General features: G+C 42.0%; 1 long non-coding RNA gene across 1 annotated transcript; it reads left to right on the top strand.

Annotated features, from left to right (window-relative positions):
- Window positions 1-1,904: 1,904 nt before the first annotated feature.
- LOC120232634 lies at window positions 1,905-15,030 on the top strand. Its single transcript, XR_005528615.1, has 4 exons — window positions 1,905-2,021; window positions 10,238-10,366; window positions 12,583-12,657; window positions 14,716-15,030. It is a non-coding gene; the product is annotated as an uncharacterized LOC120232634 (long non-coding RNA).
- Window positions 15,031-26,287: the final 11,257 nt, after the last annotated feature.

The following is a 26,287-nucleotide window of genomic DNA, read 5'->3' as shown; positions in this document are numbered from 1 at the left end:
GCAAAACACCGAACACTGTACTTACAACAGCATGGTTAGTGGCAAATGGTATCTTCCATACAATTCTTTTAATTTTTTTTTTTTTTTTTTTAGTTTTTGGTTTCATTTTTGTTTTTGTTGTTGTTTTGTTTTTTTGAGAGAAAGACCACAAGCAGAGGAGGGATGAGGCAGGGAGGGGGCAGTGGGTGCCAGAGGATCCCAAGCCAGCTCTGCCAGACAGCGAGAGAGCCCAATGCCGGTCTGGAACTCATGAACCCTGACGTCATGATCGGAACTGAAGATGGAGGATCAATGGACTGAGCCACCCAGTGGCCCCTTCCATACCATTTTGAAGAAGCAATATTCTTTTTTTTCTTTTCCTTTCTTCCTTTCTTCTTCTGCTGCTGCTTTCTTCTCCTTCTCCTTCTTCTTTTTCTTGCCTATTTTGTGATTAACATGGGGATAAGACAGAAAATGCCCTGCAAACATCTCGCTTTGGCATTGCCCAATTTAGCCTATTTCATGCATGTATTGTGTTTGGGAGTTGCTTGTTTTTGTTTTGTTTGTTTTAGATGGGCGGGAAGAGGGCATCAAGTAAGGATTTGAAGAGGTTACTGCAGAAGGCATTTTATTTTCATATAGAGGGGAAAATATACCCATCTCATAATTACGAAGTATTTCGAGTTGAAAGGAGTTGAAATACGTCTATTCCTGACGTCCAAATGAATTAGCTAGGTGACCCTGGGCAAGTCACTTAACCTCTGAATTTCCTCATCTGCAAAATAAAAGCATTGGTCTACACACAGCTATTTAAATCCCTCCTTCAATTGTTCATTCATTCGCTCTCTATTCAGTACCTACTATGCGCCATTAATGCTAATAACACCAATTATAGGAGAGCTTAAAATTGCGTCTTCAAACCTTTAAACATCACTCATCATTTAAAACCAGTTCCTGAATTCTCTACCCCCCACCCCCCAGTAGGTCGAAACACCGTTTCTGTCTGAAAACACACGTGGGGACAAGAAACGTGTAAGTTGCATGCAACCTAAAGCGGATGTGCCAGCGAGCTGGTGAGCTTTTCTTCCTTCCGAAAGGGCAGGCTCTGCAAGGGCGCCCGGGCGCAGAGTGGGTTACCCAGTCGCTCCTTTCTCGGCGGGGAAACCTGGGAAACATTTTTGGGCTCCGTCCGAGTCACGCGGCGACTCCACGGCAGGAATTGTGCAACGAGGCGAGCCGGGCTGCCGGCCTGGGTGGAAAGACGCGGGGGAGGCTGCCACAGTGCCAGCTCTTTTCCTCCCTGGGGGACCTCGAGGCGCGACGGCGCGGCCAGGACGGCGGCGATCCGGACGGCCCCGAATCCCGGCCAAGAAAGCCTCGCTGCGCCGCGGGGCGCGGAGGAGAGGAGCGCTTGGGGGCCGTCCCCTCTCCGCGGCAGGGACCGACCCCGCGCGCTCCCCCGGACTCCACTCAGGGCCGCCGGCCGAGGGGGGCGGGCGGGAGAGCGGGAACGGCGGCCGCGGCTCCCCCCTGCGGCCGCGGCCGGGAAGTCCGGGCTCGCACTTTCGGTTAGAGCACCGGGGCTTCCAGCGGCGCCGCCCCCCACCCCCGCCGGCCGGCTCGCGCTTTCGGGCTGGGTGACGCAGCCGTCCGGGTACGCAGAAGTCTGCGCGGAAGCCCGGAACCTCCCGGGCCGCCGGCGCCGCCCGGCCGCCCCCGCGCCGCCCAGCGCCCGCCCAGGCCTGCGCGCGGGGGTAACCCGGGGAGCCCCGGCGGGACGCGCTCCCCGGGCGCAGGATCGCCGATCAACCTTTGGTCCTGTTGACCCGTCGTCACTGGCCCGGTGACGTGCGTACTATTATTAGCGTTAGAGGTGAGGAGACGGGTCCAAAAACTATCCAGTTACGTGCTTGAAGTCACAGAAGGAAGGGCTGCGAAGCAAATCCGGGTTTATCTGGACACAGCTAGGTCATACTTGTCTTGGGTCAGTCTCTTCCAGGCTTTCATTCCAGTGAGCCGCAGACAGGTAACAGGTGGGACAGGTAAATTGAGAGACGGAGCCCCTCTGTACGGGGGCAGCGGGGGCAGTTGGCTTCTGGTTGGTGCTCACTCATTTGCCCCCGTGTGCCATAAAAATGTTTTTTTGTCCCTGTGTATCTCGGAGTGGACGAGGTTGGAAAGCATTTCCCAGACCTTCTACCTCTAGTTTCAAACCGTATCTTGGGATCAGGGACACCAAACGTAAGGGGTTTGTTAGAGAAGTAAGACAGTGTTTATGGGAGTACTAGCACCTCGGGGATCTTCAATACGTGTCCATGGTCTCTTCTTTTTGCGGCGCTCCTGGGGATATCTGGGCACTCGCCCTTCTAGGTCGCAGCCCTTTTAGGTCAACACCCTCTCTGACAGATGAAAGATATAAGGCACTCAGTGGGAAAATCACTTACCCCTCCCCCCATCTCCATCTAATTAGGGATAGATGGTGAGCTAGGAGCCCTGTCTCTTGGGAAGGTGCAAGGGCTTTGGGCACCCCACCCACCTTTTCCTCCCAAAAGCTTCAGAAGGACTCCAAAGCTAGAACGTGACTTCCTCGGAGACCTGATGACGGTGATGTGGGCGGGGACCTCCGGGAAGGAGGAGGAAGCTAAGTCACCGGGTTTTTAGCGGCTCCCCCCACCCCCTAGAGAGGGACCTAGCAACCTCAGGCGTGAAGTCAGCCCTGCAGGCCTTGGCCACTTTTGCCGTCTGGGGCTCGGCCCCTTTTGGAATAGCTGCAGCCCAGTAAAAGATAAAGTGTGTGTGTGTGTGTGTGTGTGTGTGTGTCGGTCCCTTTTGGAATAGCTGCAGCCCAGTAAAAGATAAAGTGTGTGTGTGTGTGTGTGTGTCTCGGTCCCTTTTGGAATAGCTGCAGCCCAGTAAAAGATAAAGTGTGTGTGTGTGTGGGTGGGTGGGGTCCGGAAGTAATGTCCAAGTAAATGTAGATCAAGGTAGGAAGGAACATGCTGGCGTGGGAATTTTCTCCTCGGTGGGACACCCTCCTTCATGGCAGATCATTTCAGGGTCAGCGCAGAATTTTGAGAGGAATTTATCTTGGAAAGTGAAACATACTAATGCAAGTTTTCTAACATGGCCACATCTTGGGAACTTTTTGGGTTTTAAAATCACTGCTCACTGGAGCAGCTCGTTTTCCCTCCCAAGCCTCGACTTTGTGAAATGAGGCTGAGCTACCTGGGCAGCCCTCACCCTTGGGCGCCCTGGGATGGCTGGAACAGGAACAGCCCCCCAGTGGAGGTGCAGCTCCAAAGGGAAGCCCGATCGTGAAAGCGGAGGACTCTCTCCTTTGAAAACAAAATCCATTTTTTAATCACAGAAATAATTAGTACTCATTGTACAGAAGTTAGATTTCTTTCAGAAACAGAAAGAAGATAAAAAATTGAAATCTGACACCTGGGAAACCACTGTTGATAATTTGATTTATAGCATTAAACATAAGCAGACTGCATGCGCTGCTTTTTTCCTTGAACAGCCTTTTTTCCTCGAATAAAATATCACGACATGACACTAAATATTTTCCTTATGTTTTTTTCCACATATTTTTTAAAGGGGTATTTAGTATTCCATTGTGCATTCATTTAGCTAAGGTCCAGATGAAGGATTAAAATTGTGTCAGGATTTTGCTATTGAAATAGCAATGAAGTGTGAGGCTTGTAACTCAATCTTTGCACACATTCTCAATTATTTATATAGATAAAATTTTTAGATACGGTATTTCTAGATCCAGGGATAAAGACTGCCCTACAGTGACCTTTCAAGCTTGATACCGTAACATCCACGCCAGTGTTTTCCCAGACTTTCTGTACCATTTATTCACCAAGAATTTATTGAACACCCATCATATACCAGACACGGCTGGATACAGACAGCACAGGTGCCATAAATGTTAGAGAAAGCTTTGGGTAGTCAGATGACCAGTTTGAAGAGGGTCATAAAGGCCAGTTGATTTTTTTGAGATGAAGGGATTTTATGTGAAAGGAAGTTAGTGAGGAGCAGTGAAAAAAGAAAAGAAGAACAAAAAAAGGATCAAGGAGAGTTTTCTGTGCAAAAACATGGTGGCCTAAAAACAAACATGTGTTTGTATATTTGGCAAGACTGTGAGTTGTCTTGTGTGCTTGTACTAAGCCTAGACTTGGGAAGGAGAGTAGTAAGATAATGCAAAAAAAAAAAAAAAATAGCCTATTATGTCATGTTAAGAAAGTTCCGACCTTATTCAGACTTCATTTATGATGAAATTGGATCTCACCACTTAACCTACTGAAGGGCACTGTCTTCAGTAGACCTTTGAAATCATTCCTGGGGAGAGAAAAAAAACATGATAGGAAAATTTGCAAAAGAAGTATCTATCCCTAAAGAATACTGAAATCCAAACTGTGGAGAATCAACCACATTCAGCAGTAGTAACTACCATGTCTGTCACACTAAAGAATGTACTATAGTAATCATTAGTAAATTTAGTCATGAATAACGTTCTTCTTTCTACTTTAAAGCGAATGGCCTGGATACTGATACATGCCCAGAGATTATTTCAGTTTCCTATCAAGAAAGCAAATCCAAAAGTAATATATAGTATAATATAGTAATCTTGGAGTGTCTTTAGTTAGTCATTTGGGCCACCATAGAGGAAAAAGAAATTACATTGGTTTCCTCAGCCTTTCTCCATGCTGTAATATTTTCAGCTTACTATTTGCCTAATCTCAATAAAAGATTTCTAATGTCAGATAGGTACTGTTGTGTATGTTGTGTGTGTTGAGTGTTGAGTTGGTCTTCCTTCCCTAGGCACTTTGCATACATTTCAAGGGATACAGAGCTGTGGTCAGTCTCTCGGTTTGCAAGTCATTTCATTTAAAAATAGACCGGTGACTTTTGCCTCAGATTTCCTAGATAATATTGCAGTAGATGAGAAAATTGTTCTACGTTACTTTAAATTAGAATGAAAGACAATTTTCTACCCACTCAGAATTAGAGAGTAGCTTCTAAAATAATTTCTCTTGTTTGCTTTCTGAATTCAACTTCAGGTTTTTGTTTTTGCTTTTTTTTGGAATGAAACTTTCCCTCAAGATGCCCCAGAGCATTGGAGATTAGTTATGAAAACCTTGAAGTTTAATGATTAAATCGCACTGGCCTAGTGCTCTGGGAGTCAATCCCAGCAACTTCAGTGTATGACAGGAAGTGTCTGATGCAAATTTGAAAATTTGCTCTTGAAACTGCTCCTTTTTTCTTTTTGCAATTTGAACTGCAAATCTGAAAATTTGCTCCTGAAACTGCTCAGTTTTTCTTTTCGCATTTTTGAATGAGGTGGCTCCTCGTGTGTCTAGCTCCAGAGAGGCAAGTAAAATTCAAAATGGCATAGCAGCTAGGGGTTCCAGGGTTACAGCATGAATTGTGATGGTGCCTGGAAGTCGCATCCTTCCCTTAGACCTTCCCATCCCACTTAGAGACCGAGAGACCAAAGTCTGGTCTGTGCTTTGACTTCTTTTCTACTGTGGCTTCACCCTCCTCTTCACTGAGGTTTTACATGCAAGACAGAAAAATATCTGACTGAAAAAGGTGCATTCTTAACTCTGTTTTAATTCTTTAATCCCATCGTATCTTATTTCTATCTGATGCCTTGTATTATTTATAAATCTTCTCTTGAGAATATTTTCTCTCGAGAATATTGTAAGTTTAGAGATCAGATTCTCACGATTTGAATGCTGCCAGCAATGGCGGAGTGACCTTGCAGGGTTAGGTTTACCTTGAAGAGGTCATCAGGGTGTGAGCCTCTGCTCCTCAGTCTCAAATTTTGCCAGTACTGAGAATGGACCCATTTCAGAGATGCACTCACATTGTCCAGGCTTATAATATGCATAAAGCAATATCTAAACGTAGAATGCTGATATATTATGTTTGTGACCTGGGCAAGTTCCACAAAAGGCGGAGAGTCTGTTCTCTGCCATGTCTCCAGTGCTAGTTCAGGGCACCATATGCTAGGTGCTCAGCAAATATTTGAATTCATGATTTAATTCCTAATTGCCAGTTTTCTCTCTGTAAATCAAGTACCATATATCTCACTGATTGTTTCTGAGAACTAATTTATGAGCACTTAGCATGGTATTTGCCACAAAGTAAGCATTCAGTAAATTTCTCATCAAAGATTAGATAGCTGTTAAGTTTTTATTTATTTTTTGCTTTACTTGAAACAAAACATCAGTTCTATTCGCTACAGATATTTGTTTTAACCCCTCACCGTTCTGGGGGGAAATTAGTTTGAAATATGAAAATGTGTATTGTATGCTCACTGTGTAGGTTACAAACATAATGTTTGTGCCATATAGAAACCTAATCCAATGAAGGAAATAGACTTACAAAATGACTACAAGGCTACATATGGAGCCAGAGAGAAGGGCACAAGCATAGGGCTGGGGGCATTCTAAGAAAGGCACAGTTCAGCTGGCAGGAGGGTGAGAGGCCTATTTGCTAATAAAACTGATGCTTATGATGAATAGGAAAGCAGTAGGAAATATATTTCTGATTCATCAAAGACAAGTGATGGTTTAAAAGATGGTACCATTTTTAAAAGGTTATGCTTAATATAATTTTTTTATTGTCTCATATTCTAATTCTTTGAAAATTTATAACCTATTTAGAATGTGTGGCAACGCAGAATTAATCAGTGTTTAATCAGTTGGAATATTCTGTTTCTCAAACTATTTTAGACAAACATTTGAAACTGTGTTCCACCAAGAATAATACAGTTCTTTTTTTTTTTTAATGTTATTTATTATGAGAGAGAGAGAGACAGAGAGAGAGAGAGAGCACAAGCAGGGGAGGGGCAGGGAGAAGGAGAGAGAGAGAATCCCAAGCAGGCTCTGCACAGCGTGGAGCCCAATGGTGGGGCTTGAACTCATGAACTGCGAGATCATGACCTGAGCCAAAACCAAGAGTCAGATGCTTAACCAACTGAGCCACCCAGGCACCCCAAGAGTAATGCAGTTCTACCAAGTGACATCCTTTTATTGCATAAAAACAAAACTAAAAATTAAAAAATATATATAAATATTTATTTTTTGGTAATTTATAATCACAATAACCTTGGCACTTGGAGGAGGAGATAGAGACAGGGATGGATGTAGATATCTCCTCCACGGTCCAGACAGGCACGTTTCCTTGTTGTCTTTTCCTGTACAGCGGCTGTCTAACCTGTTCATCATTATACTGGCCTTCCTTGGGTTTCCAGTTTTATTAGATTTCCCCATTTGGGGTGGACTTTAGCTCAAGCTGATTTCTAACAACCCAGTCTTCTTAGATCTTCAGATTTCTCAAGAGTAGCTTGATTTTTATGTGAAATCAGCAATTTTAAAATGTTGGCAATCAATTTAAACTTACTCGTTTTTAAAGTGCTATACAAAAAAAAAAAAAATTACCAAGGGCCATATATGGGCCTCAGTCTATTAGCTTATAATCTCTGTTCTAAATAGGCTAAGCCATCAACCCATGTGTTTTATATATACAATGTAGAACACATTTTGCTAGGATGCATGTGTTAGATACAATATTCACAAAGTTGGAGAGATAAGTCCAATTTGAGATTTCTTTTTATTTTTCTTTATAAATGTACACATGTATTTCTTTGTAAATGTACATGTACATTTTGTTGTTCAGTGAATACGGTCACTATACGTACAATATAAGGAAATGTAGGGCACAGTCCCTGCCCTCAAAGATTTTTTACATCCTGTGCGGTATAGAATGTGAGATGGATTGAATTATCAAGAGACTTTTTTTTATAGTTTATTGTCAAGTTGGTTTCCATATAACACCCAGTGCTCATCCCAACAAGTGCCCTCCTCCTTGCCCATCACCCATTTAAAGAAAGAAGAACACCAGGAATTTACTGGGTCTGGGTCTGTTTTAAAGGAGCCAAAGGGAGAGTGAGTGTGATGGCACTAGAAGGAAAGGATATTTATAGGAAGTTGTGACAAGAATTGATAACTGAATGGATGTAGTGTAAGAATAAGTGAAAAATGGTATCTGTGCTTCTATAATTGGAAAATTCTAACTAAGCATCATATTGCATGACTATTCAAAGGGTGCCTTGAGTGAATTTTGAAGGAAATAAAAAAGCTCAATGTCCCTTTCCTTTTGGTTATTCATTTCTTATAAACCAAAAGCAATGTGAAAGATTTTCTAATTTATAAAAGGCTCAACAAATGTAATCAATTTTTGCATAATTAAAAGGCAGAGAAATATCCAAGTTTTAAGGAAAATGTTTTAACTGATATATTCATGTATGTTATTCTATTTTATTACCTTCTCATCTTACAGGATTGCCTTTCTTTTTTTGAGAGAGAAAGAGAGAGAGAGAGAGAACAAGAGTGGGGGAAGGGTAGAGGAAGAGAGAGAGAATCCTGATGCAGGGCTCCATTCCAGGACCTTGGGATCCTGACCTGAACCAAATCATGAGTCGGACACTGAACTGACTGAGCCACCCAGGTGCCCCGCCTTTCTTTTTCAATCAACAAAAATAAATGTGCACAGGTACATCAAGATTTTAAAATATCTGTAGGCTTCTCATGTTGAAAAGCTTCATTGAAGTAGACCATCAGTATTCTCCAAATCAATGCTATTAGTTCCACTTAGGGCATTTTACTGGCGTCTGATTGTTTGAAGGGGCTATAGGGAAACTGATGACATTAAGTAAGATAGATTATGGATCACATTCATCTCTCCCCTCTCCATGGGCCTAGCAGGCATAGCTTGCATTATTGCTAATGGGAGTTTTGAGTTTACCATTAAAAGTCTATCAATCTCCTAATCCTTGCAGAACACAAATGGGCTTTAACTTCAGGTGTAACTTGTTAATTGGTTGACAACAGCCCCACTGTAAAAGATCAACACCCAACAAGTTTTTGTGTGTGTTTTTGCCATTTCTTCTGCCCCTTTCTAGTTCAGAACCAAAGGGCATTTGTCAGCAGGCTAGAATAAAGACAGCAGTAGGAGACTTTGGTTGCTTATGTAGATTCAGGACAACAGGGTAGAAACCCAGATAGCATTATGTTTTCAGCGCTTCCAGAATGTACGAGGTCACATTTGAATGTCAGTGCAATTCTGTCTTGAGAGTAGATTAGCATCTTAGACTGGGCAGCTATAACAAAGTACCGCAGCTTGGGTGGCTTATAAACAGTAGAAATTTTTATTTCTCAGTTCTGGAGGCTGAAAGTCTGGGATCAGGGTGCCAGCATGGTCAGGTTCCAATGAGCACCCTCTTCTGGGTAGCAGGCTTCTCACTGTGTGCACACATGGCAGAAACAGGGATCCACCCTGGTGAGCTGATCATCTCCCTGAAGTCTCCCCTTCTAATACCTTCATACTGGGGGTTAAGATGTCAACATATGAATGTGGAGGCAGGGGACACAAATGTTCCACTCCTTGCAGTTGAGCCTCCCTCTTACACCTATGTAGAAACTGATTATCAGAGTCGCCTTCAAATTTCTTGTCCAGTGTCACCAAACTTGCACTTATGAAAACTGGGACTAGAACCCAAATCTTATGGCAACAAGTCCAGTGCTTTTTGCAGGGTCCCAAACTGCTTCTCAGCCATTCAGTTTAACAAGTGTTTCTTCAGGGCCCATTCCATCAGGCTCTAAGGATGCCAAGAGCGCACAGCATTGCTGCCTTCTCTCAAAGGACTTCTAGTTTATTTGATCAAGGTTTGTGGCGGTGCCTGGGTGGCTCAGTCGGTTAAGCGTCTGACTTCAGCTCAGGTCATGATCTCACAGTTCATGGGTTCGAGCCCCGCGCCGGGCTCTGTGCTGACAGCTTGCTCAGAGCCTGGAGCCTGTTTCAGATTCTGTGTCTCCCTCTCTCTCTGACCCTCTCCTGCTCACTCTGTCTCTCTCTCGCTCTCTCAGAAATAAATAAAAAACATTAAAAAATTAAAAATTAAAGTTTGTGTACGTATAAAATGGCTACAGCATCAAGTGTATTTTCATGAAATATTTTAGGAATGTAGAGAAAGGAGAAATTTTGGGCTTTTCATTGGGGAAAATTTCATGGAGGAGGCCTGTGGGCATTCATGGACGCTCTACAATGAATAAAGTACCTAAGGAGCTAACCTTTTGAGCACCTAGTCTTTGAGCACCGTGTGAGATATTTCTCATAGCTTCCTTCATATAGGCCCCATCATTATCCTCTGAGGTAGGTGTTGTTACCTTTCACATTGCAGATGAGAAGATCAGTGCTCAGAGGAGTGGAAGGCACACTTGTCCAAGGTACACACTACGGCAGAGACAATATTGAACATAGGAGGACACCAAGGTCTGAACTCTTAACCAGTATTGTACGTGGTTTTATGGTAAGTAGATTTTAAAAATCTGACTTAACTTTTTAAAATTTTATTTATTAAAATTTTTTTTAAATGTTTTTGATTTTTGAGAGAGACAGAGCACAAGCAGAGGAGGGGCAAAGAGAGAGGGAGACACAATATGAAGTAGGTTCCAGGCTCTAAGCTGTCAGCACAGAGCTCGATGCCAGGCTCGAACCCACAGACCATGAGATCATGATCTGAGTTGAAGTTGGGTCCTTAAACTGACTGAGCTACCTAGGTGCCCCTATTTTTTTTTTTATTTGAGACAGAGAGAGAGAGAGAGAGAGGGAGCATACACATGATGTGGGGAGAGGGGCAGGGGAGAGAGAGAGAGAATCTTAAGCAGTCTCCACACTCAGCATGGAGCCTGACACAGGGCTTGATCCCACAACTCTGAGATCATGACCCGAGCTGAAATCAAAAGTTGGACGCTCAACAGACTGAGGCACCCAGGTGCCCCCGAAATCTGATTTTTTACAAATGTATATAAAAATGTGTCCAAGTCTCTAAAACAAAAAAGCAATTAGAGTTCCCCTTTCCCTTGACATGTTGGCAGACTTGTGGGATAAAACAGAGAAAGGGGAGCTATTCTGTTCTAAGCTCTCACTTCATAAAACAAAATTCTGGGGACACCTGTGTGGCTCAGTTGGGTTAAGTGTCTACAGCTTTTAAAGAGACTCAGTCTTTGTGGCCTAATATTTTGGGGACAGTCTGCTTCAGGAAGTTGAGATGCCAAAGCTTTGTTCTCCAAACCATTGAGGTAGGTGATCCAGTATGAAAGCTCATCTCCCTGCATAAGTTTCTAGAGCTATTAAATAAGGTTTACCCGTGCTTTCTTGAACTTTTATTCAGTGTACTTTTTATACATACATATTTACAATACAAAAAATGTTTCAGTGCTCATTTTATTTTATTTATTTTTAATATTTTTAAATTTATTTTTGAGAGAGAGACAGAGCACGAGCAGGGGAAGGTCAGAGAGAGAGGGAAACACAGAATATGAAGCAGGCTCCAGGCTCTGAGCTAGCTGTCAGCACAGAGCCCGATGCGGGGCTCGAACCCACCAACAGTGAGATCATGACCTGAGCTGAAGTCATATGCTTAACTGACTGAGCCACCTAGGTGCCCCTTCTATGCTTATTTTAAAGTTTTTTTTCTTTTTTCCCCTAATGTCCTATGTCCTACATCAGCAGTGTCTGTCGACATGGTGGTACTTGGCCAGCATACAGTGCTTGTTGGTGCTTCCTCCCCCACAGGGATTGTCAAGTGTACAATATGGAGAAAAAAAGGTTTCAATCAATTGAGAGAGAAATAGGCAACATTAGGTCACTGGACTCAAAGGATGGGGATGAGAAAAAGCTGGAAAATTAAGTGGAGGGTTGACAAGACAGTTTAGTTATTTTTTATTGTGATGAAATATATAACACTAAATATGCCACTTTAACTATTTTTAAGGGTATAATTTAGTGGAAGTAATTATTGAAAACTTTTTGTAGAGGCGCCTGAGTGGCTCAGTCGGTTAAGTGTCTGACTTCAGCTCAGGTCATGATATCACGGCTTGTGAGTTCAAGCCCCACATCAGGTTCTGTGCTGACAGCTCAGAGCCTGGAACCTGCTTCAGATTCTGTGTTTCCCTCTTTCTCTACCCCTCCCCTGCTTGTACTCTGTCTTTGTCTCTCTCTCTCTCTCTCTCTCTCAAAACATTTTTTAAAAATTTTATTTTATTTTATTAAACATTTTTTAAGATTTATTTCTGAGACAGAGAGACACAATGTGAGCAGGGGACTCAGATAGAGAGGGAGATACAGGATCTGAAGCAGGTTCCAGGCTCTGAGCTGTCAACACAGAGCCCGATGTAGGACTCGAACCCACGAACCGTGGGATCATAACCTGAGCTGAAGTCGCATGCTTAACCGACTGAGCCACCCAGGCGCCCCTAAAAAATTTTTTAGAAAGTAGTAGATTCCAGCTCAAGAAACCACTTCCTTTGCTCATCCATAAGAAGCAACTTCTCATCTGTTAACGTCTTATCACAAGATTGCAGCAATTCAAATAGTAATAATAATATTAATACATTATTAATATAATATCAATATAATAATAATTTTAAAGTTTGAAATGTTTTGAGAACTGCCAAACTATGACAGACACACAAAATGAGCAAATGTTGTTGGAAAAATGGTACCAATATACTTGCTCTGCAGGGTTGCCATAAACCTTCAATTTGTGAAAAACATGTTATCTGTGAAGAGCAATAAAGTGAAGTGCAATAAAATGAGGTATGCCTGTATTTAGGTCTCTTAACTTCTTACATTGTCTTAGAGCTTTCAGTGTTCCATATTTTACTTCCTTGGTTAAATTTATTCTTAGGTATTTTATACTTTTTGATACTACTTTCATGTTAGTGGAATTGGCTTATTTCCTTTTGAATTGTTCATTACTGATGTGTAGAAACAACTGATTTTTGTATTTTGATCTTGTGAACAGCAACTTTGCTGAATGGGTTCACTAATAGCTTTCTTGTGGATGCTTTGAGATCTTTTTTATATATAGGATCATGACATCTGTGAAGAGAGTTAGTTATATTTCTTTCTTGCCAATTTTTTTTGCACTTTATTTTTCTTGTCCGCTTCCTTTAGCTGGAACTTCCAGTATGGTGTTGAATAGCAGTGGTGGAAGCATGCATCCTTGTCTTGTTCTTGCTCTTAGAGGCAAAGCGTTCAGTCTTTTACTACTGGCGAAGGTGCTAGCGGTGGGTTTTTCATAAATGCCCTTTATTGTGTTAGAAAAGTTCCCTTTTATTCCTAGGTTTTGGAGTGTTTTTATCCCGAAAGAGTGTTGGGTGTTGTCAAATGCCTTTTTTGCATAACTGAGATTTTTTTTTACCTTTGTTCTATTAATGTGGTTTATTACATTGATTGATTTTCTTTTTTTTTTTTGGTTTTAAATGTGTTTTTATTTATTTTTGAGAGGGAGAGAGAAAGAGAAAGAGAAAGAGAGAGAAATCAAGCAAGCACAAGCATGACAGGGACAGAGAGAGAGACACACAGAATCTGAAGCAGGCTCTGAGCTTTCAGTGCAGAACCCAATGTGGGGTTCCAACCCACGAACTGTGAGATCATGACCTGAGCAGAAGTTGGATGCTTAATACACTGAGCCACCCAGGTGCCCCAGTGATTTTCTTTCTTTCTTTTTTCTTTTCTTCCTCCCTCCCTCCCTCCCTCCCTCCCTTCCTTCCTTCCTTCCTTCCTTCCTCCCTCCCTTCCTTCCTTCCTTCCTTCCTTCTTTGTTTCTTTCTTTCATGCTTGTTCATTTCTGAGAGACACACAGAGAGATTGCAAGCAGGGGAGCAGCAGAGAGAGAGGGAGACACAGAATCTGAAGCAGGCTCCAGGCTCCAAGCCCCTAGCAGAGAGCCCTACTCAGGGCTCCAACTCACAAACCGTGAGATCATGACTTGAGCCAAAGTCAGATGCTCAACCGACTGAGCCACCCAGGCGCGCCGATTTTCTTATGTTGAACTACTTTTGCATTCCTGAGAAAAATCCCACCTGGCATAGTGTATAATCCTTTTAATATGCTGTTAGATTTGGTTTCCAAGTATCTTGTTGAGGCTTTTTGCATTCGTGAGGGATATTGGCCTGTAATTCTCTTTTCTTATGATGTCTTTATCTGCTCTTGGTATTGGAGTAATGTTGATCTTATAGAATGAATTAGGACGTGTTCTCTCCATCATGATTAAGTGCATCAACGTTGGAGGCAGATGGTGTGAATTTTAATACTGCTTCTGCTACCAAAAAGTTTGTAGTAAATTATTTTGTCATTTGTCTTCTCTAAACGTGATTTCCCCTTCTGTAAAATGGGAGTGTTAGGAGAATTATTTGGGATCATTCATTGTAAATCCAGTGGTGTGCTGGTAAATGTTTAACAACCAGCTCTCAGAGGATGTGGAGATGAGAAACCCTGGTTTGTAGTGTTTGCCAATTTCCATGGTGTAACTACTCCTGCCGTGATGGATTTTAAGGCGCAGATGGAGTTGGAGAGACATGTACACGGTCTGTTCTCACGTGCCAGTGGGAGCTGACTCCAGCCCACCAGGTTTTTTTTTTAAGGGTGAAGTACATAATAGGTTGTCAATCAATAAATATTATCATTTTCCGTTACCTTTAACAAAAATAAAATAAATGAAAATAGAATGAGTCCTGAAAAGTCAATCTCTATAATCTCCCTCTCTATTGCCTTGTGTTCTGAAATATTGTATATTTAATGCTATCCTCAGATGGTCTATCCTCTGTGGAAATCACTTTCTAATTTTAGATCTTGCATCATTGTTTATAGTGAATATAATCACAGCGAGGATGGTCCTTGCCCGCAAGTCTATTTGCCCGGCTGGCAACTGGCCACACCTGGAAGGACTTGCTGCTCCTACTTGCTTAACATACTAACCTTGACGGCTACAGGGAAACTTAGAGACATCATCCTGCCTTGGCTCCGTGGGTGCTAAGGTCCTCTGCTTGATATTGGCCCTGCCAGGAATCACCAGCCAGTCCTGCTTTCCCTGGAAGGCACACATAGATGACACAACCGCCCTCACTGGGCAAATGATTCTGGAAAGGTCATGCCCTCTACACTTCTGCTTAGACCTGGGCTTAAGGAAATTTATGAAGGAAATAAAGACTGTCTTACCCTGTCTCCTAGGCACCTACTCTTAAATGCTTGACTGAGTCACCGTGTTGTCCTGCGTTCTTTATCCACCCATCTCTCCACCCATCCATCCATCCATCCATCCAACCAATCATGACTTACAGAATGCCTGTGGCTGCACATACGGAGATGCTAGATGGGCCTAGTGTTCATAAATTCACAGCCTGGGATGGGGTCAGGTCATGTGGAGATAGAGATGCAAATGAATAATGAGAATAAGTTATGATAAGAAAAAGCACAAACGTATATCCAAAGTACTATGGGAAACTAAAGGATGAGTTCTGTTTGCCTGGAGGAGCTCTGGAGGTTTTTGCAGAGTGTGTGCAGATAACCAAAGGATGAAGCAGAGGTTTGGAGCCAGATTATGACAGACTTTCTATGCTCAACTGTGACATTAAACTTGATCCTTCAGCAACAGGAAGACTTTCTTTCCTTTCCTCTTCCACTGCCCTGTATCTTAGGACTTCAAGGCCCTGGTCCCTGCTAATAAAATAATAACCAACTTTTTAAGGGCTTACAATGTGCCAGGTACTGTAGTAGGTGCTTTAAATTCATTATTTAACTTAATCTTCACAACAACCTTAGAAGACAGAAAGTAGCATCATCCCCGTTTTACAGATGAGAAAACTGAGATTTATAACTCAAAGTCACACAACTGGAAATAGGCAGAGCTAAAACCCAGTTCTGATTCACAGCCAAGCCTGTCCTCCTAGAAACATGAACCAGTGAGACTTGGTGTAGCTGAGGCATTAGGAGGAGTGGTTCCATCTCACCAAACCAGCCTCCAAACTTCCCTGTATTTTATAATGTTCATACCTCAAACCCTCTTACCTCCTACCTGGGCTGATAACAACCATCTGAAAGCACCTTGTTTAGGAGACGGTCATAGCTATTTTGGAGGAGGGCTTTGAAGAATGTTGATGGCATGTCAACTTATCATCAAGGATTGTGGTTGCTTTGGGGTGACGTTGAATTAATGATTAATCTGCTCCTGCATAAGTCAGCAAATGCCCCTCCCAAATAACGTAATGTGGTAACTCCAAAACATCTGCCCAACTAAACAGACTGATATTCCTCTCAACTCTCATTGTACACCTTCTGTAAAAGGAAGCAAGAATTCTACTTAACCTTTCTTGCCAGGCAGTGTTAAATTTATACATGAAATTAACTTTATATTAAATATGTATGTATTTCTAGGTATAATTTAATTCTGTAAAATTGTGTGTACAAATGAGTGACCTGAAGCTCAGAAAGATGAAACTACTTGTTCAAGGTCATGGAATCAATTTTCTCCCTACTGTTGCAGGACTCTAACATTGGGGTGGTCTTCAGGTTGTATCCCAGTGAATAACTGCCCTTCTTTTTTTTTTTTTCTTTTATTTATTTATTTATTTTATTTCTAGGAGAAAGAGAGAGAGACAGCATGAACAGGGGAGGGTCAGAGAGAGAGGGAGTCACAGACTGAAACAGGTTCCAGGCTCTGAGCTGGCAGTCAGCACAGAGCCCGATGTGAGGCTCGAACCCACGAACCGCGAGATCATGACCTAAGCGAAAGTCGGACGCTTAACTGACTAAGCCACCCAGGCGCCCCTAACTGCCCTTCTTTTTAATAATTAGACTTGGAATGTCGCTAAAGGAGCATTATTATTTTAGAGATGTGGTGTAGTGAAAAGAGCAGGGGCTCTGAAGCCACGTATTCCTGCATTAAGATTCTAGCGCCTGCTCTGTAGTGGGGTGACCTTTGGCAAATCACCTCATCTCACCTGAAAAGACAACCGTGAGAATTGCAGCAGATGGCTGGCCCCTGGGGGGGCCTCAGTACAGGTCAGTTCTTTCCAGCTCCTCCTTGGTGTAACACGAATGGACGGCTCTAGCCATCTCAAACAAGTTGGTTATGCACTCAATACATTCTTAGAGGTATGTTTACTTATATTAATCAAAACAAATTCCTGCCATGTGGTATTTTGAGGGGAAATTTGGGGAAGGTATTGTGAGACTAGGCCCCTGCAAGATGGGACTCAACAGAACATTCAGGGAGGCCCATGACCCATAAGACTTTTGGGGAGGAAAGAGAAATGATGCTGTGTTGGAGCCACAAAATATCTGGTCAGGGACATGATACCGGGACAAATGGAAGGAAAATAGCAATAGAAGGCAGCAGAGGACAGATTTCCAGAGAATGATGCCCATAGTACATGCTGTGTGAATATGGCGGAAAGAGAAAGACCAGTTGGAGGGGGCCAAGGAACCCGCCATGATGCCCCTCCTGCATTCTCTCCTGCTTTTGTCCCCCCACAGCACTTTGGGTTTCTCTTAGAGTTACCAGCGCACCTACCTCTTTGTAACAAGGTGGAGAATATATCACTATCTTTTTTTAAAGTTTATTTTATTTTATTGGCAGAGAGAAAGAAACAGTGAGCAAGGAAGGGGCAGAGAGAAGGGAGAGAGAGAATCCCAAGCAGACTCCATGCTGGCAGTGCAGAACCTGGTGTGGGGATTGAACCCATGAACTATGAGATCATGACTTGAGCCAAAATCAAGAGTTGGACAGTCAACCGACTGAGCCACCCAGGCACCCCAGAAAATAACACTACCTCTTAATAGCTGGTGCCAAAATTTCTCTGGGAGCTAGAAGCATCTAGGTTAGGAAAGCTGGGTATAACAGAATTGGTTGGAGAGCTTAAGGCAGAATGTTGAGACTCGAGGACTTGGATGTTAGAGGAGGGGCCACTTGTTGTGGGTACTACAGAGAGAATGTGCAATCCTTGGGGGGAATCTGGGATGAAGAACACGAGGAAAAGAGAGAAGGGAGGGCAGGGGGAAAAGGGAGAGAGTGGCTAGCAGTGCCTCTGAGCTGTCATTCCTCCCTCCCCTTCCCTACATCTCCAGCAATGACCACCAAACCCAGGCAGCTTTGTGTGAGTGCCTTTGATGAGAAAAGTGGGAAGAGACAGAGTTTCATATCAACATTGTGCAGGACAGATTAGATGTGAAGAAATGGAAGTGTCCCTTCATCTCTCGGAAAGGCCATGTACTTGCATAGGCCAGTGAAGAGTTCGGGGTTCAAACCAAATTTACGCAGATCTTTGAGAGAGGCAAAGGGACCTCAGCTAACTTCTGAGTTATATCTCTAATTTCTTTGTCTTTCCTTCTTTACCTTTCCCTCCCCTCCAAAGCTTACCCAGTACAGAACCTGACATATAGTAGGCACTCCATAAATATCTGTTGTTCTGAATCATGTAAATATTATGTATGGTTTCTGCTGTCGTGGTACTTAAAATTGAGTAAAGACAACACACATGTATTTCCTGCATAAAAATAAACCTAATGCTAAAAATTCTGGGAAGGACATAAATACCATCTAAATAGACTTAACACTTTCCCACCTCTTTGTTTTTTTAGTGTCCTTCAAGTTCAACTCATATCTCACCCTCCAGGAAGTCTATCTGGACTTTCAGTGATGTTTCCTGTCTCTGAAATCATATGCCACTTCCTGTCTGTGTCAGCCATTTGACACTTGATCACTTATTTTACAAATGGATGTTTTGCATTTTCCTCTATATACTATAGTCTCTGAGGACCACCCTTGCTAAGGGCCTAGTATAGTATCCTGTACACATAGTTGTTCAATTGATTGTTACTGATCATATGTATCTTGCAACAGACTCTCAGAAACTAAAGAATTTATTATGTACTTGGCACATACTGGTACTGAATAAATATTGTTGAATTGAGTTGAATTGTTGGCTGCCACAAACCTCTGAGAATCTGCAATTCCTAGATCTCACCCTCCTGCCAGAATAACGGAAGATTAGAACTTGGGAAGAGATCGAATCTAATTATTGTTAAGCCATAATTTGTTTACCTGTCGCTTTGGGGCATATAATTTAGGCTTTGCACTCCAAATGAAAATATGATTTATTGGCCAGTTACTTTCACATGGATGCTATGAGGTTAAAAAATAAAGATGCACAGAATTTTGATGCTGACAGACATTATCAACTCAGGAGAAGTATGAGCTCAGAGAGGTCAGACAGGCTGCCTTATGTCTCCTTGGTCTGTTGCAGAGCTCACTGAGCGTTCAGGTCCCATGCTTTCTGGTTCATGGGCTTTCCAGGCTCTAATCTTGGTTGTCAGAATAGCATTTCTTCATAGAGTTTTCATTATTAATGAAGCATACTAAGTCCCTAGGGTGGAATAAACCTCATTATTAGAGCTAGTAAGTCAAGCCAAAGCAATCTGATATTCTTGTAAAATTGAATAGATTTTGAAGTAAAGATTCCTTGGGCTCACTACCTTCCAAGGGGGCCATCATCTCATTTATCCTACCTATATATAACATCATATATATACACCCTGTAAGTGGACACTTCTGTGAGGACATTCATTATAACAGTTTTATTGATTCTGTTATACTGCTGTTAATTACATGAACCACAAAAAACTTCAGTTAGATTAAGCCATAATAAATAAGATTAGTAAGTCAGTTCTGTATGTTGAGTGTTTTTATAAGAAATGTTCATCTTTTCATAAATTACTACACTGACATCTTGTAAAATAATTATATCAGATATTTGGACATTTTGTAATTAAAAAAAGGTTTTGTGTGTTTTCTAATAATTAATGGTACGAACTACAATTAATTATCCTCATGATAACCCTATAAAGTGGACATTATGATCCTCCTCACTTACAGGCAAAGAAAATAAAAGTTTATGAAAATTTGATATCTTGCCCAAGATCCCACAGTAGGGGAGGCCAAGACTGAATGTGGTAAGATATATGTACTTAGCACAGTGCTGGGCAGATAGTGCGTTGAGTAAACGCAATTGGAAGAGTCAGTGTGAAGTGAAAGTCAGTGAAAAGAAAGACAAAGCTGTTTTGAAGGTGGCACATAAAGTACATTTTAGAAATTCCTGTATATAGGAGCGCCTGGGTGGCTCAGTTGTTTAAGCGTTCAACTTTGGCTCAGGTCATGATCTCATGGTTCATGAGCCCCGTGTCGGGCTCTGTGCTGACAGCTTAGAGCTTAGAGCCTGGAGCCTGTTTCAAATTCTTTCTCCCTTTCTCTTTGCCCATCCCCTGCTTACTCTCTCTCTCTCTCTGTCTCTCTCTCTCAAAAATAAGTAAACATTAAAAAAAAGAAGTTCCTGTATAGAAAACATGTGTGACTAAAATTTGATTCTGAGCTTCTTAACAATCAGCAGGACAAATACGATCAGTTATATAAGTGATAAGTAGCCTTGCCCAAGTACAACTATCTATCACTCAGACCTAAGGGCCTTTTTTCAAAACACAGCGTTTATCCCCCTAGTGAGAACCTTGGGAGATAAGGCAAACTCACCAATGAACATATGGGACGGCTGTTAGAAGCCTGGAAAAGTACCAGCCAAACCTGAGTGAAGTGGAGGTGCCTGAGTTGCCCTGGCAGACGGCAGAAGAAGGATTAAGAACTTGAGGGAAAGGGCAAGCAAGAGTGGAAAGGCCAGAAGGCCCCTAAGAGGATTGTTTCATGGGAGGCCCAAAGGATACACCATTCACCAAGACCATTATGAATGTACTGCAGGGGCGCCTGAGTGGCTCAGTCAGTTAAGCTTCCGACTTCAGCTTAAGTCATGATCTCATGGTTTGTGAGTTTGAACCCCACATCGGGCTCTGCGCTCACAGCTCAGAGCCTGGAGCTTGCTTCGGATTTTGTTTTTTCCCTCTCTATCTCTCTGTCCCTTCCCTGCTCTCACTCTGTCTCTCTCTCAAAAATAAATAAACATTAAAAAAAAAAAAAAAAGAATGTACTGCAGAGAGGTACCAGTGTCACTAAGAAGTCACTTCTGAAGGCCTGGGCTCAAAGTAGGAGAATGGTCCCAGAGCTGGGCTCCTTAATAGCCATGGGTATGATGAGGCTCCTTCTAAGAAATACTCATTGGAAGCGTTTACCTACCGGAAGCCATGAAGCCACAATACCATATTAACCAGTAGAGTCAGAGGGGCAGCCATGGGGGTTTAGTCTGCAGGAATTACAGAGAGGGTTAACAGCTCATTGTGTCCCAAGGCGCAAATGTGTAGAGAACAAAGGTACTGTATAAAATCTAGAAAAGAGAGGGCCTATGATCATGTGGTCCTCTGGTCATATATATCACATATGGCACCCCTAGAGCAGCAGACCTCACAGAGTGCTGCCAGCCCTTGCAAAGGCACATCTGAAGTGACAGACCAGAAGTAACCCTCTGAGAGACTGGGTTGCCTTCCTGTAGGCTATGCTTTAAATCTGAGACCTCTGTATGACAGGGTGTCCACGCCTAGATGAATGAACGCATCCAGGATCCAAGGAATCAGAGCAGGAGTGGTGCCCATGTACCATCACTCCTAACGGCTCACTGGGGAACTTTGCCCACATTCTGGTCTCTTCAAGTGTTAGGGGTCTTGGGCCCTAAACAGCGTGTTCTCTTGCCGGGGGATGTAACAAGAGTCCTATGGAGTTATGAATTATAGCTGTCACCGGGGCCCTATGATTCCTTGTGCCCAGGGACCAGCAGAGGAAAAGAGTCACCATCGTGGCAGGGAGAATCCATCCTCATCGGCAGGAGGAAGTGGAGTTCCTAAAAGGAATGCGGCTAGGGAGGAACGTGCGTGGTATCCTGGAGAACACAGGTCCCGGAACTGTTTCTCCACTGGAACTATGATTGGAAGCAGATAGCACTCCTGGCCTGAGGACGGTGTGACTGCAAAGGGCTCAGTCAGTCGTCTCAGGAAGGAAGATTTGGGTCACTTCACCAGGTAAGCCACCAGGACCTGCCAAAGTAATAGCTAAGAATGAGAGGAATTTGGAATAGAACAGAAAGCAAACAAATAAACAGAATGGACAGAAGAGGGAGAGGATGGGAACCAGCTGTGGCTCTGAGACCAACGGCAGTGACCTGGCCATAGTTTGCCTCATTAACCGCCTTTCTAAATTTCCCTGCAGAGAGACAGATCCACAAACCTGTGGAGGTCCTGCTCCCCGAACCTGCTGTAGAAGTGGACCTGAGCAGTGCAGTGGCTAGAATGTAGCCTCTGTGAAAGTACAGTGCTCAGATTTCCTCCTGTGGGGAGCATGACTGACAGAGTTCCAGCCATTTCCTCTGTGCATCCATTACTATGTGTGTGTAGGGACTAGGCTTTCCATGCCAATGACTGAGCACGGCAAGCATACTAAGGCAGGCCAGTTCCGGTGAACAATGGCCACTTTGGCTTGAGGACTCCCAGGTGCCTCATCCAGGGTTTTCTTGGAAATGCGCTCTTTCTATCCAAACCTCCCTTTCCTCCTCTTTTCTTCCATAGATATTGGAGATGCATTATCGTCTGGAGGCTTCCGTCACGTTCTTTTCTTTCCTCTCCAATAAATCTCTTGCTTATCTAGTCCTGTCTTACTTGCTTCTTTGTTTCTTTTAATGTTTATTTTTGAGGGAGTGAGAGAGAGAGAGAGAGAGAGAGAGAGAACATCAGCAGGGGAGGGGCGGAAAGAAAGAGGGAGGGAGAGAGAATCTTAAGCAGGATCCATGCTGTTAGCGCAGAGCCCGACACCAGGCTTGAACCCACGAATTGTGAGATCATGACCTGATCTGAAATCAAGTCAGACGCTTAATCCACTGAGCCACCCAGGTCCTCCCTTGTTTCTTGAAGGACCTAATGTGTGCTCCCCAGTTAGTGACTAGCTATTAAGTATAGTCCATACACTCTAATGGAGTTGAAACTGTGAGTTTGTAGAGACGTGCTTACTTAGTCTTCATAATCATTTACTGGGGTAAATGGGCCAGGTGGTATTATTCTAATTTTACATATGAGGAAACTGAGGATTAATTTAGGAACTTTCCTGGGGTACACAGCTAGTGAAGTGGCAGGGCTGAGCTGAAATTCAAACTTAGATCTGTATTACTTCAGTCACCTTTACTACTCAGCCGCTAGACAGTTGGCCTAATGGCAGAGCTGATATCTTGAGAGAGTTGAAGTTTCTAAGGAAGAATAACCTCATGTCTGAACAGGAGCGAGCTGAGGCAGTTCTCCAAATCAAGTCCAAGGTGTATCTCTGGCGATAATTTTAGGGTAGTATTAATGCTGTCATCAAATACGTGATAGACACATCAAACTTCTGGATAGTATTCCTTCAAAAATTTTAGCCTGGAAAGGTTTTAAAGTGGGCATTCACAATCATACATATATAATTCAATTGTTTCATCTTTTTTCTTTCTCTGAATTAACTTTTATAGCAAATATCTACTGAAGTTTTACTATATGTCATGCATGATTCCTTCCAGGCAAATATTATATATATTCCTTTTCCTTCCCCATTACATTTAATCAGGCTCTTTTTTTCTTACTTTCAGTCAGTCATTATTGGTATCATTTTTTTCCTAGTGTTTATCTTCTTATTTATTTTGAGAAACAGGATGCGCAGGGGAGGGGTAGAGAGAGGAGAGAGAGAATCCCAAGTTCCCTGTCATTATCAGTATTCTTGATGGCCTACTGATTTCATGGTACTACGAAATGAGAAAGGATCTCTTTCCTGTAAGTGTAATAATTTCCCCACTTAGCAGGATACTAATTGCATGGATTAGAGATCACATAGGAAAAGAATTGTTCAGTTACTGTCTTAGTTTAGGGGTAAAAGATCTAACATTTTATTGTAATTTTCTTTCTACTTTTTTTGTTTTGTTTTGTTTTGTTTTTGGAGGGTGGGATGAAGGAAAGGGAGGAATTGTTAAATAAAAACCATTTATTGAATAGTATAGTCAATATATATGTAAATATATATGTCAATATAAATGACAAAAAGTTTCAGGCACTTTGGAGCATCCGTTGAAAATTCAGATGGTTTAAATACTGGATATTTAAAGCATTGAGCTGTATGAAAGCTAGAGTAATGTAGAAAAAACATTTATGTCATCCTTCCTCATTCTGTCTCTTAAATCTTTTCCCACCCCCCTTAGCATATATCACTATCTGACATTATTCTAATTACTTACTCATTTCCTTGTTTTCAACTATCCTCACAAACTAGGAACCTTCTCTGTCTTGTTTCACTGCTGTATTCACAATGCAGAATAGTGACAAGCACATAATTTGGTGTTCAACAAATATTCATTGTATTCGTTTGTCTAACCTAGGGAAAGAGGATGATTTCCTAAAGAAACACAGATGAATGCATAATACAGCAAACAAAAACCCACAGTAATCAATATACTTGACTATAAGAAAACAGAAAATTTTTACAAGCATAATTTTTTAGAACAAAGTGTATACTGGGAAAAATATATGTCAAAAGGATGACAGAAAAATATTGCTATCTTTATTAAAGATATCATTATTACAAATTGCTAGAAGATACTATGATCCCTGTAGATATCAGGCAAAGAATGAAAGCAGAATTTCTCCTACCTACTCCATAGACACACATTGATAAGTTAGAAGAAAAATGAAAAATAGAAAGGCATGAGAAGGCACATAAAAATTATTAATCTCTTCAATAATCATGGAAATTCATAATTAAAAGTAAAAAAATTAAAACATTAAAGATGTATGTATGTATGCATGTATTTAAATTTTATTTTAAGTAGGCTCCACAAGCAATATGGGGCCCAAACTCACAACCCTGAGATTAAGAGTTGCATGCTTTATTGACTGAGCCAGCCAGCCATCCCAAAGATGTAAAGCATTAAAAAATGATAATGTTCATTCTTGCAGAACTTGACATTGTGTATGTTTTTCAGGACAGTTTAAATTTTTGGAAACTTCCTGGAAAGTGACTTGCCAATATGAATCTATGATCAGGAATCTAAAAATATGCAGTCCATTTAACTCAATAATTTCATTTCTGTGAATTTCTCCTAAGATAATGGCCTGAATAATATATATTTAATTTAATTATTATTTAAGTTATTTGCATGAGGAAATCTATTAGTTATGAAGACTTTTGTAGTAACATGGACAAATATTCATAAATTTAAGGAACAATTTATAAAATTACATGTACACCATGATTATACTTACATTAAAAATATGGCTAGTGAAAAAGTAACTGGAAGAAAATATGTAACATGGTAAGCATATTTATATTAGGGTTGCAAAATTTATCTCTCTTCTCTAGTTTCCAAGTCTTTGTAACTGAATTTCATGATCTGTACAATGGGATTTTAGTTTTGTTTAGTACAGCCTTAATTTTTTTTTAATGTTTATTTTTGAGAGAGAGAGAGAGAGCAGGGGAGGGGAAGAGAGGGAGACACAGAATCTGAAGTTGCCTTCAGGGTCTGAGCTGTCAGCACAGAGCCTGATGCAGGGCTTGAACTCACAAACCGCGAGATCATTACCTGAGCCGAAGTCGGATGCTTAACCGACTGAGACACCCAGGTGCCCCTGTTTAGTACAACCTTTTAAACGCAAACCTTATTATTTGAATCTACTTTCCCATTGTAATCTAATCTTTTCCAGAGACAGACTGGTGAGCAAACGCTGTTGATGAAGATTTACGTGTGAAGCCCATGTGTATGATTGCTGGTTGGATAGGGTGGTTTTTTAAAAGAATTTCCCGATAAGAGGGTTCTGCTTCATTACATTTGGTTTAGTTCAATTTAGGTGAATGTTTGTAGCAGGCTTTCAGGTTTCTTGCCACATGTTACATATTAGAAGAGAGTATGTGTAGTCCTCCTTCTATATTGTTCTCTCCTTCCTATGTTCCTTACAGGGTGACTATAGAAGTTTTTTTTCTGCTCTCAAACGTAAGATTGAGTTCCTCATCCAATTTAGTTGGTGTGTTCTTGGTCAACCTGTCAACTAACTTGGAAAATTTGCGAGACACGTGACATTCTTCCTTATGCCTCAGCACCCACATCTAATCAGTCACCACACAGTCTATTCTACCTCCTCAGGCTTTTGACACTTTCATGCTTATCCCTCCTTAGTCTGCTGCTTTAAATATTGTGCTTATCACTTGTAGCTCACGGCTCTACAATGCTGTGGAGATTAATCTTGTCCTCCAATCCATTATCCACCTTATCTTTACAGTAGTGGTTGTCGACAAGGGCAAGGGTGGTTTTTGTCCCCCAGGGGATATTTGCCAATGTCTGAAGACATTTTGGGTTGTCATACTTGGGCCAGGAGGTGGGTGGGTGGGGTTGGAGGGCGTGGAGGGGAAGCGAGGGGGACTGCTACTGGCATCTAGTGGTTAGAGGACAGA

The sequence above is a fragment of the Hyaena hyaena genome, unplaced genomic scaffold (genome assembly GCF_003009895.1).
Source record: "Hyaena hyaena isolate Hyena2069 unplaced genomic scaffold, ASM300989v1 scaffold_75, whole genome shotgun sequence".
NCBI lineage: Eukaryota > Metazoa > Chordata > Mammalia > Carnivora > Hyaenidae > Hyaena > Hyaena hyaena.
Note: the sequence above shows the minus strand (reverse complement) of the source record. Positions and strands in the feature narration are given on the sequence as shown.